At 53.6% G+C, this 12,748-nt stretch overlaps 1 long non-coding RNA gene across 1 annotated transcript; it reads right to left on the reverse strand.

The window, feature by feature from the left end:
* Nucleotides 1-1,323: 1,323 nt before the first annotated feature.
* Nucleotides 1,324-3,833, reverse strand: LOC119823549. The gene is made up of 2 exons (XR_005286973.1): nt 3,648-3,833; nt 1,324-1,843 (listed from the first exon to the last, which is right to left on the reverse strand). It is a non-coding gene; the product is annotated as an uncharacterized LOC119823549 (long non-coding RNA).
* Nucleotides 3,834-12,748: the final 8,915 nt, after the last annotated feature.

The raw sequence follows: 12,748 nt of genomic DNA on the forward strand, positions 1-12,748 counted from the left end.
AGAAAGGCTCTCAGCGAAGAATCCTGCTTGTGAGTCCAGGTGTGAGCTTCTCACGCGCACGCTTAAGTGTCTTAGCATCAGAGATACATGACATTTTAGTAGCTCTGCAGTTACATCTCAAAAATTTGTAGGAAACCTTCCACCCTCAGTAATGAGATTATTAGAAAGGTTCAAGGGGGAACTGAGATGGGTGGCTGGAGGCTGGGAAGTCCATTAGAGGAGCTAGTGGCACCATGATCAGACAATGGCATAGGGAAGGCTCTGAGGAGAGAGCTCGGGCCAGAGAGAGACAGCACAGCCAGAATCCAGGGGGCAGAGTTGGAGGTTGGGGCCCTTATGGTTCTGAGGAAGACTCTCCAATTCTCCAGCAGGCAGCAGGGAAGGTGTGTGGTCACCGTAACCCCTTTGATGCTTCTGAGCCTGCAAACTCGTTTCCCTCCCTCCCCCCGGTGAGAGACCCAGACACTTGCAAGTCTGTTAGCTAGAGAGCCACAGACAGTGCCCTGCCAGCATCTGTCTGTCTGTAGGGCCAGGAAGAGAGGAGCAGTAACCTGTTCCAAGTTCTGAGAGTAGCTGCCCAGGTGCCTTGGGTGGAATTCCAATGAGAGGGCCGCTAAGGTTACATAAGGGAGTTGGGACACATCCTCAATTTAGTAGAAAGTTTCTGGTGAGAGCCTGTGTAAGCTGTAGGCTTCCAGCATGGAGGCAGAAATGGCTGTGTGAACACCAGGCTTTGAGCAGAGTTAGTAGCGGCTTTGACTTGAATGTCTATTGGCTGGGGAGAAGGCCCAGAGGAAGTGCTCATCCTGCAGCAGTTCCCATACAAACAAAAGCTCTTGGAAAGTTCTCTGGGACTCGTTGGCCAGTCTAACAGAATTGGTGACCCCAGATTTGCCATGAGACCCATTTTGAAAGGGACCAAGCATTGTAGCACATGTCTTTAATCCCAGCGCTTGAGCAGATGAGGCAGGAGGATGTCTGTGAGTTCAAGATCAGCCTAATCTTCATAGCAAGTTCCAGGACAGCCAGGTCTACATAGAGAGACCTTGTCTCAACAAAACAAAAGAAGAAAATCTAAAAGCCTGAGGAGAACCCACACACACCTGAATACACAGTGCACACAGGAACAAACACACGGATTTGCTAGGCATGATGGTGAACACCTTTAATACCAGCACCCATCAGATGGGAATCTGGAAGAGAGGGCGTCATCACTGGGGTATCAAAACCACATATGCAAAAACACATACCATCTTCATCTAAGCTGAGCACCAAAAGTGGCAGGGCATCCATCCTGTGAGGCACTTGTTTGACCAACCGTGATGCCAGAAGAGATTACATTTTAATGATTTGCTTTACTGATCAAAACTTAAACAGAATGGAACAGAGGTTTAATTTGGATACAGAAATTTCAGTGGAGTGAGGACACACTGTTCTGTTTGTCGGGCATAGTCATGGCATGGAATGATGGCACGGGATTCCCCCTGGGCTGCTGTCACTGTACCAAGGGCCATCGGGTCTAGCCTGATCATCTTAATGGCTGAATTTGGGAGCACGACCCCACAGACTGAAGAAGGAACATCTAATAGCTGCTGAGACTGTGGCAAACAGCAGAGAAGAATCTTGAGGAGGAACCCAGTGCTGGACAAACAGAAGATGGCGCGAGGCTGCCATTGATGTGGAGACACCAGCAGCATCAGAACCAGAGCAGTGAGTGAGGTGGCGGCTGCGAGGAGGAGAAGAGGAACTTCTCTTTCAAGACCATCTTTGCCAGGTGGTACACAACTTTAATCCCAGGTGGCTTCTCTGAATTTGAGATCAGCCTGGGCTACATAGTGAGACCCTGTCTCAAAATAAATAAAGAAAAATAAAAAGTCCTTTCTCTTTGAAGAGGACACATAAGTCTTTTATGGCTTGACTTTTGCATGTCCTTAAGATGCTCTTGAGGCTGGGGAGATGGAGGGAGAAGCTCTGTTCTAGAAATACATTGCTTTAGTGGGGGTGAAACCAGCCTTTGCATAACCTGAAGGAAATCAGTTACATGATCTGGCACATCAGATAGGGGTCTCACAGGCAAGTGACAGCAGCTCTGAGCGGCAGAAAGCCTTGGGACCACATAGGGCAATTATGTCCCCCCTGTATACCACCACCCCATGACCAACAGGAACCCTTCCTCTTTCCCTCCCTCCTCCTCCCTCCCTTTCCTTTTCTTCCTCTCCCTTTCCCTTCATTCCCTTCCTCTCCCTCCCTTCCAGCCCTTCTCTTCCCTTCCCTTCCTTTTCTTTCCCTTGCCCCCCTCTCCACTTCCCTTCTAGAAGCTCTTCCTTTTTCCTTTTCCTCCCTCCCTCCCTCCCTCCCTCCCTCCTTCTCTTTCTTTCCCTCTAAAGTAGAGTACAAACAAAAGAAAGTGTAATCTTGATGACCGGTCTCAGCTTCAGGCTCTGCATGAGCAGCCCAGCCCTCTCACAAGGCAAGACACAGCTGACCGTCTGTGGGTCACCCGTGGAGGAACTGCCCAGAGTAGGAGGCTGCCTCAAAGGCCCAGTGCTCTACTAGGGCAGGGCCTGTCTGGGACCCAGAAGCCAGCTAGTAACTTAACGTATGTGGGGACCTCTGACTCCATGCCAAGGGCATGAGTCAGGAAAGATTAGAGGAGGGTCCTGAGGGTGTGTGCCATGGTTTCCTGGTGTTGGCGACAGCTGAGAAAGGCTGCAAAAAATAGCAACCCAAGGGCGTGTTTGGTTAGGGTTAGGGGATCTGGTTTTGATCAACAAGTGTCACACAATCCCTGTGGCTTGCGCTCACCCCCCAAGGCCGTTAGATCTTCCTGGGGGGTGAGTTTTACCACAGCCTCAGATGTGCTCTTGATTTTGGATCCAAGAGCTTTGGTGTGGCCTGGGGCCTCTTCCCTTCACCACTTTCTTTCCCAGGCAACCTTGACTTATTGGAAGTTTGTCCTATGGGAAGGATGCTTGCTGGGGACAGGCGGACACCTAGGCCCGTCCTTTGGGCCTTAACACATCCCTGAGGCTCTTCTACCCACTCTCAGATGGCTTCCAGGGCTCTCCCTGCCTGCTTCCTTGAGAGGCCTCATCCCTCAGGCTGAGTTGTCCTTCCAGTCCCCTGACTGGATTCCATTCGGTCTTGAGCCAGCTGGACTGCACAGGGCAGCACTTCAGCCCCCTGAGCCTGTCCTTGGCTTCACACGATACAGTCACAGTCCTGGTCCTGCTGCCCTTGGAGCCTGACATGCAGGTGAGATGTCAGCTAGGGCACGGATGTGCTGGGGAGGCCTCCACACGGGCCCTGGAGCCTTGGCTGGTTCCACAGTCTTCTTCGCTTGAGACACGGTCTCATGTAGCCCAGGTTGGCCTGGAACACACTAAGTAGCTGAGGATGACCCTGAATTTCTGAACTTCCTGCTTTTACTTCCAGTACCATGGTGGGTTTCTATGTTGGGGCGGAAACACCAGGTTTTATTCATTCTAGTCAAGGATCCTACCAACTGAGGCACATCCTCGGACATATTTGACAGCCGAGACAACCGCCTGGCTCTGCTGCGTGCCTGGCCCTGTGTTTTGTGTGCTATCAAAGACAGAGGCCAGCCAGTGTCACACACACATCCCCAGTACCCCCAGTCTTCCCACCTGTGGACTTCTGGGTTCTTCCTTGGCATATAGAACAGTTGAAATCCTTCAGAGCACACAGCTGACAGGGGCTAGCCTGGCCCCCATTCAGTGCCCCATACAGGGGACCAAAGTAGACAGAGCCCCAGGTGCCACCTCTAGACACAGAACATGGCCAATCGCCCCAGGCCCTGAAGCGGCAGCACCGTCTCCCTGCTCCTCCTGCCTGGCCCTCATCTGTACCTCCTGTGCTCCCCAGACCTTAGAGAATATTTAACCACCTGTTAAATGATTTATCCCATCGAGGCTCCAATGCTCAGGGCATCTCACGGGCCTCCTCGAGAATTAACTAGAGCCATAAATCAAAGCGACACGTGAGAGATTTCGACTGCCTCAGTCAGCAGGCAGCAGCACGCATGCGCGCCCAATGGGGAGAGGGGTGCACTGGCCTAGCTCAGAGCTACCCAGACTAGCTCAGAAGAGGGAAGGGGAGGTGAGCCAAGGACACTGGACGTTCAGAGCGCTGTCAGGTCAGGGACCCGGCGTGCCTGTGAGCTTTGGGCTTCCGACTAAGACGGGCGGCGTCCTAGCTTTTCTACAGCTGACAAAGCGCTAGCCCGCCTGTGGCTTCATCTGACTGGAGGTCAGCTGAGGGACGGGGCGCATCAGTGGGAAAAAGTAGTCCTGGGCCCGGGACACCAGGAAACAGGATGGGGATGGCCTTGATCAGTGGTGGGCCAGGACTGGTGGTGTGTGGTTGAGCCCAGGGACCAGACCACGGCTTGAGTTGGGCGCTGTGGACACAGGTGAGGCTACGCTCAGCTTCTGGGTGGCAGGGGAAGGGCTCCGTGAGGAGAAAATGAGGCAGACAGGATTCGTGGCAAGCCAGGAACTAGACCCCAAGTGCCCGTACCTGGTCAGTCAGGCCTAAGGAGACAGCCCCACCCGCGGCTCTGGTTCCTGGCTCTCTGCACAGGTCTTCCTTAGGCACAGTGATCACTTCCCTCAGAGCCTCCCTCCACCTGCCCAGGCTCCTGGCCATGTTCTACTGGCCGTTGGATACAGAGGACTCATCACAGGAAAAACACACAGAGAACAGCATGAGCCAGATACATGCCAGGGACCTGGCTACCTGCACTTGGCTCATCCCCGCCAGGTGACCTGTCACTGCTTGTGGCTGTCACTGAAGGTGACAACGGCCATACAGCAAGAGCCCCGGCAGCCACCTGATGCCGAAGGAGAAATGTACTTTTCTAAGGGTGGGAATTCCAAGAAACTTAATGTGAATCTTTTAATCTCCCACAACCCATTAAAATGATTGTTCCTGGGGCTGGAGAGATGGCTCAGTAGTTAAGAGCACTGGCTGCTCTTCCAGAGGACCCAGGTTCAATTCCCAACACCCATATGGCAGCTCACAACTGTCTGTAACTCCAGTCCCAGGGGACCTGACACCTTCACACCAATACACATATAAAATAAATTTAAATTTTTTTTCTCCAACCAAGGCCCTGTTGCATTCCTGGAACTTCACAGCACAGAGTGGCAGACCTCTCCCCTTCATTTCCTTCCTACACTTTCCAAAACAGGCAATGGAGAGTATTCTGGGAAGTGGAGCCCAGCCTGTGAGGGACAAGCAGCACCCTTGCTTTAGCAATAGAAGAGGCATCTTGGCCGTGTGCTCCTTACTTGCCCGGTTTGGGTCATGGTGTAGCCCCTTTGCAAAAAGAAACCACCTCGATGGGTTACCATTAGTCCCAACGATGTGAGGAGAAAGACTACCCACCCAAATCATCAGGACCAAATTAATTAAAATGAGCAATTAATTAAAGCAAGCTTTTTACAAAGCTCATGTACGTGGGCTGCTTCCCCCTAAAGCAGGGTGTGAGAGGCCAGCATTGGATATGAGAAAGACAAAACATATAGTCCGGGAGTAGGGACTTCCAAATGGGAGATTCGGTAGGCAAAGTAGGCAGGGGCACAGGAACAGCACGTAAGATAACAAGTTAGTCCCTCCCAAAACAGACATGGTTGCAAGATGGGCATAGCAGCAGGTAGTCGTAGGTGGTCATAACCCTTTGAAACAAAGCTAGGGGTGCAAGATGTTTATAAACAACTTTTCGAAACAAAGAATGACTGCCATTCCTGGAACACACAGTGCAGAACCATTTGTAGTTAAGGGTCACAGACAGAGCATAGCCCAGTCCTTGAGAAACAGGTTTAATCACAGACGGGAATGAACCTAGTTTGTCCTTACTGTAAAATGGCCTCTAAATTTGGCAGTGGTGGTGCAAGCCTTTAATCCCAGCAGCACTTGGGAAGCAGGAGGATCTCTGTGAGTTCGAGGCTAGCCTGGTCTACAGAGGGAGTGGCAGGACAGCCAGAGCTACACAGAGGAACTCTGTCTCAAAACAAAACAAACAAAAAGATGGCCTTTAAACCTAAGAAGGAGGTAAGCTGGGTCTTCATAACTTCTCTTGGTTCTGGCCTTTCTTTGTGTAGCACTGAAACTATTCTTCCCCATGGCTGGAGTCCTGGGACAACGGCAGCAGGCATTATTCAGAGGAGCTTGTGAAGTAGAGTGATGACTCCTGCTGACAGGACAGGAGACTAAGCCAATGGCCCGGGGTCTGCAGCGACCTCCCCACTGCCATGGCTCCAAGTCTGACCTTCAACATGGTGGCCCCAGCAGCCCAAGACCACAGAGTCCACCCCAGACTGGAGCTTCGCTTCTAATCCTGGTGACACGGGGATCTTAAGGTTCCTGGTCTCTAGCTCCATGTCCCCATGCCTCACCTGCCCCAGCTCTCACCCCCTGCCCTTTGGCAAAGCTCTATGTGGGTCAGGCCCTGAGTTGTCCTGACCTCTCCCTGGGGCAGGCTCAGGCAAGCTGGGAGATGTGTCCAAGGTGGCAGAGATGAGTCTGAACTTGGGATCCCAAGACTCTGGCATTTCCTCCTGGGAAGGAGCAGCACAAGGTGGAAGAAGCCATGGCCATGGATGGACTGGAGGCCTCTGGGACACTCCTCTGCCCCCTGTGGTCTTCTGGGAGACCGAGTGCTAGAAGAGGTGGAGAGTGACGTTGGTCTCCATTTTACAGATAAGAAGACTGAGGCCAGGGCCCCTCTTTTCTGCACTGGTTTCCCCACATTCTCAAGGAGCTGGGCTGCAGAGTGCAGAGGGGGAAGGAGGAAGGGCGCAGTGGGAAAAATCCAGACTTCCAGTTGGCATCGGTGAAGAAGAGCTGGAGCCATTTTGCAGGCTGAGAAGCCAATACCAACACATGGCACCTGTGAGGAGCCAGCAGCCCAGAGTCCCATTCCCAGCTGTGGAGGGGAAGATGGACAGGGGACGGGGTGAACCACTCCATGTGTCCATTCCCACCTGTAATCCCACACAGCTACCTCAGTCTGTGCGGGCTAGCTGCGGGAGCCCCTCCTCAGTCCTCACTGTCTCCCCATCTCCTCCATAACCAGAAGATACCTGAAGATCCTCTAGTCCTTTCCTGAGTTCATTATGAATACCCTGAGATACGAGTATCTGGGGCTGGCCTGGAAAGCAAGCTGGAAGAACTTAGGCCTGCCCACTCCAGACTGTGGGGCTCCTGGCTGTGTCTGAAGAGGCCCCAGAGTATGAAATGCTGAAGGACAAGACGAGTGGCCTGGGCCCAGCGCCTGGCAGGGGCCCAAGCAATATCCCCTGGATAGGGAAGAGTAGAGGCAGGCAGGGGTCAGGGCCACCAGGGACCCTAGGACAAGCAGAGGGGACCCCACCAGGAACAGACAAATGGCCAGATGGCAAAGGAAGGGCACCTGCTGCAGCCTCCGCTGGGAAAATTAATTAAGCCTTCAATTAGTACAGTCGTGCCCCTGTTGGATGCTAAGGACACCCAGGGCCCGGCTGCCCTGCCCAAGCCAGGGGTTAATAACTTACTCTGAGATGAACTTGGCAGAGAAGCAACCAGAGCCACCTGCTGCTCTCCCTGTGCCTGGGCTCCCAGCCTCCCCACCCACTGGAAGTGGGAGGGCCTGGTCACCCTCTTACCACTCCCAGAAAGAAAAGAACCAGAAGCCCAGGAGGCCAAAGCTATAGGCCTGAGGGGTTACAGACTGGTGGATCGCGGTGCTGGGAATGGAACTTACCACCTCATGCTCCCTCCCTGAGCTTGGAGTCAGCTGCAAGTACCCTGTGAAGAGGAAACAAACTTGCAAGGGAGGGACCATCACCACAGCTGTCCCAGGCCAAGGCTGTCAGCCACAGTAGAGCCTCTGAGAGGATGGATGAACAGCTCAGCTCAGAGGTCCGGCTCTCAGACCCACCATCACTGCTCTATGGGAGAGAGGACAAGCGACTGCCCCCAAAGCACATAAGTCTTCAGTCAGGACTGTGAGCAGCGCCAGAGCGAGAATCCTGCAGAGAATGTTGCTCCCAGGCTAGGCCGTGGTTTATCACCAGCCTAGCCTGCTCAAGGCTGTCTCCATGCTGAGTAAGGCCAACTGAGGCCTGGAGTTGCTTAGGAGGGCGGATGGAGGCTTCCTGGCATCCTGCCCGGGGGCTGATGGCCCCTGAGGGCTATTTCCTTGCTCCAGTCTGCACCCAGGTCTTTTCTAATGAAGGAGCACCTGTGCCTCCGTCTCTCTCCTCTCCCTCTTCAGGACCCCCGTCATCCCTCCAGCACCAAGAAGGCCAGGCCCTAGGCAAAGGCCAAACTGTGAAAACAGGGGAGAAGCCCAGGAGGCCTGTTGAAGGCAGACAGGTCTTACCCTGGACCCAGCAAGTCTGCACTTATGGCTTCTGCTTACCCTACCCCTTTAATGATACTGGGTTCATAAATGTAGAAAGTGCAGAGGTCATGAATGTGTTGTTTAATTAATTTTTGCAAATTACACATCTGTTCACACCAGGTCCAGAATAGAATTTACTTACTTCTGTTAATTTTTTGTGCTGGCTTTTTTGAAATAGGGTCTCACTCCATATATCCCTGGCTGGCCTGCAACTCTCTATGTAGCCCACATTGACCTCGACCTCTCTCCATCCTCCTGCCTCAGTCAATGAGTACTGGGATGCTCCAGCAGGCATGCACCACCATGCCTGGCTCTAGACGAAGAAGGCCTTTACAAACCCTCCTGGCCCTTGTCATGCCAGCCCCACCCAGGGGGCACCATCTGATGTCCACACTGAGTGCTTTGGGAAGGCACGGGGGTGGAATTACAAGGACTCCTGGCACTCACCTTTACAGGTTCATTCATGGGCATGTGGGTCAGGGCCAAGAATCATCCTGGAATTCTCATGCTCTGTCTGGCTGATAGGCAAGGGGCTGGCCATGTGGGGGGAGCAAGAGGATGGCCAGGGAAGTCCCAGTGGGAGTCTTTGTGGACATTTTGTACTGTGTGTGTGTGTGTGTGCTGTGTGTATATGTGTGTGCATGTGCGTGCGTGCGTGTGCGTGCGTGTGTGTGTCTGTATTTAACCAATGTGTGAGGACACGTGAGTGGGTGCATGCGCACTTGGTATGTGACATTGTGGAACAGGCCAAGGTGGATCCCGTGCATCTTCTTCAGGTGCCGCCGCCTTGTGTACTTTATCCACTCATTGTCATCACTGTGTGTGCACAATGTGTGGAGGTCAGAGGACAACTTCAGCCGCTGATTATTTGTGTCTTAGTTGGGATTACGATTACTGTGATGGAATTCCATAACCAAAGGCAACTTGGAGAGGAAAGCGTTTATCTGGCTTTCACATCCCGAATCACCGTCCACTGAGGGAGGCCAACGCAGGAACTCAAGCAGGGCAGGAACCTGAGGGCAGGAGCTGATGCACAAGCCAGGGAGGGTGCATAGACTTGCTCACCACGGCTTGCTCAGCCTGCTTCCTCCCACCAGCTCAGGGATGGCACCACCCACAGTGGGCTGGGTTGTCTCCCATCAATCACTAATTGAGTAAATGCCCTACAGGTTTGTCTGCAGCCTGATCTTCTGCAGGCATTTTTTTTCTTGACTGCTCCCTCCTCTCAGATGACCCCATTTGAGTCCAGTTGACATAAAACCAGCCAACAGACTCCCCTACCACCTTGTAATGGGGTGGGGACTCTCATCTCGGCCTCTGCACTACACTCTCCCAGGTAAGTCTTGTCTCCACCCTGTACCTCTGAGGGAGAGTTAGGACTGCAGAGGAAGCCACCATATCCAGCTTTGGTTTTGGTTTGGGTCTTTATATATAATTTCTTTTGTGTGTGTCACAGCACTGTGTGGAGTTCAGAGGACATCTTGGGGGTCAGTTCTTCCACTGTGGCCCCAGAGATTGAACTCAGGCCATAAGGCTTGGTAGCAGGAGCCTTTGCCAGCTGAGTCACGTCGCTGGCTCACAGCCTCCTCTGAGATCTTTTTAAAATGTATGTGAATGGCTTGTCTGCATGTGTGTTGTGCACTGCATGCACGCAGTACCTGTGGAAGCCAGAAGAGGGCACTGGATCCCCAGAACTGGAGTCACAACTTTCATGAGCTGCCCTGCCCCGTGGGTGATGGGAATGCAGGTCACTTGGTGGCATCTTGCCTAGTGTGCACAGGCCCAGGGCTCCATTTCGGCACTTCATAAACTGGGCAAGGTGGAAGAAAGATCTGCAGTTATCAGCTTCAAGGCCAGCCCGAGCAACAAGAGACACTGTCAAAAGGGGTGGAGGGTTATTTGATTCCCTGCCCTAGTGTGGGGACCCTGGCCAAACACAGAGCAGAAGACTCCCTAGTAAAAGGTTTTTTGGAGCCTTGGATGGAGTAGACTCAGGCAAACCAGCACACACCATTTCTAGGACATCAGTCCGTGGGGCCCTTATGTTTGTAGAAATGCTGTGAGGGCCCACACTGGCCCTTCCCATCCCAGAAGAGGGTGCCCTGAGTAAACTGCTAAAAGAGATGCCCAAGCCTGGGGGCATGGGATACCTCATCAGACATGGCACACAAATTTCTTTCCTGAGGGTTGGGCTAACGGAGGCAGCGCCTCTGGGTTGGTGCAGCTGTGGTTGAGTCAACAGCCATGGAGGAGAACTCAGTTCTTGGGATTCCAGCCCCCCAGGGCTCCATCACCACAGAAAGCCTGGCCTCTGGACAGCTGGTCCCACTGAGGAAGATGAGGGCCCAGAAGAGACAAAAGACAAAGGCATCTGAGAAGAGAAGGTGAGGGGAAGGAAGTTGTAACAAAGCCAAGGGCAGGGGCCCGGCAGGACTGGCAACCCCTGGAATGGTGCAGGGACTGGGGCCGAATGTGTGCACAGGACTCTAACATGCCAGAAAGGGCAGTGCTGACCCAGAGCCAAGTGGGCACAGAGGAGATGGGGAGGCAAAGCTTCAGTTCCAGGTCTGGACCAAGGGCGGACCACCCCACCACGGTTCTCCACAGGCTGGCTCTGGTCAGGACAGTGTGGGATGCACAAGCACACAGGCAGGTAGAGGAGCCGGGGAAAGAGATACTGTTCCCAACAAGAAGGTTCCAGGAGGCCGGGGAAAGAGAGAGGACGAATATTCCATCTGGTCAAAAGGTGGGGGGCAAGACCTTGGAGTATAACAAGGGGAGGGAGTCCCAGGGGATTATCAGGGTCCACAGCTCCAACCACGATAACTCTGTCTTAAAGCAGCCAGCCCTGGAGGCAAACCAGGGCTGGCTGGACTGGCTGGGCACCCCCTGCCCCCACATTGCCTGCCAGGCCCCTATTGCCAGCTTAGCAGCCCTCTGATGCACACAGTCCTCCCCTTACACAGCAGTGGTGCCTGGAAGGTGGGGGTGACATCCACGCAGGCAGAGGAGCCCTCCTGGAGACTCACAGCAGACTGGGAGACTGTGCTAGGATCTTGGAGTTGACATCTCCCACAGATAGCACCCATCTGTCTAGTAATGGAGCAGTTCTGAGTGGGTGATAGCACACACTGCAAGAGTTCAAGGCCAGTCTCAGTTACACCAAGTTCCAGGCTAGGCTAAACAGAGAAACTGGAAGAGGTGGCCGAAATGACCAAGAGGACTTTAGTCTTTAGAATTTCACCACCTTCATCGGGAACAGTGAGGGATATCCTGCCTGACTGTGGGGGTGATGGCATCTCAGCCTCCCAGGCCCAGAATCAGAGAAGCTTGACCCACCCCCACCCTGACTTCCTGGGAAGAGGGAAGTGTGGTGCCTTGGTCCATTCTGCAAAGAGGTAAACTGAGGCTGCTGGGGACTAGCTCATTGGTAGAGTTCTGGCTAGTAAGTACAGGGTCTAGCCTGTGCTTGGGTTAAACACAAAAGACTCACAGGCCAGTGACTACCCAGCCCTCCACCCTAACTCTCTAGCCTTGCCGCAGCCATTTCCCAAGGCCTTCCTTGATGGGACCAAGAAAGAGAGCACTTCCTGGGGCACTCCAAGAGACAACAGCTTCTTTCAACCGGGTCAAAGCCAGCGGCATGGCAGTCATGGGGAGAGTGATGCTTGCAGCGTGGCCATCTTTCACGGGCCCTGGCAGTTGCTGTGGATCAGAGCCGCTCTCCCCTCCATTGCCATTAGCAGGCCGGGGACTGGGGGTCACAAGAGCAGGCTGGGCTGACCCCGGAATCCAAGTGTGGGCGGCCAGGGGAAGGGGCCCCAGCTCCAGCTCTCTGCCAGGGAAGGCTTCTAGAAAGGAAAACACCCAGCATTGGCACCCAGGCTTGAACCCAGAGACCGGTCGCCATGTGCCCACAGGTGAATGTATGGATGAGGTAACCAGGGAGGGCATTCCCAGTTGTGAGCCTGTGAAGGAGACAAGAGAGGCTGTGGGTCTCACTCAAGGCCTCCTTTGCTCCTCCCGCTGTGGTGTCCTCTCTGTGTACGATTGCTCCGGGTGTCTTCTGTGGCCCGTGTGCTTTACGGTTTGGCTCACTATTGTAATGAAGGAAATGTCTGATTTGCATTCTTGGAGTGAACAGATGAGTGAGTGAATGACCAGCTTCTCCTAACTCTGAGTCCGGGAGTCAGGCTCAGGTCTCACGGCAGAGCTGGAGGCGGTGGGTGAGCCCAGAGGAGCTGCAATGGTGCTGGTGGCAGGAGCCCCTGCTGGCTTCGGAAGGGACAGAGGGGCCTGAGTAGTGTCACCTAGATCCTGGGCTGGCTGGAGCTGGCAGGA

The sequence above is a fragment of the Arvicola amphibius genome, chromosome 9, assembly GCF_903992535.2.
Source record: "Arvicola amphibius chromosome 9, mArvAmp1.2, whole genome shotgun sequence".
Lineage (NCBI taxonomy): Eukaryota > Metazoa > Chordata > Mammalia > Rodentia > Cricetidae > Arvicola > Arvicola amphibius.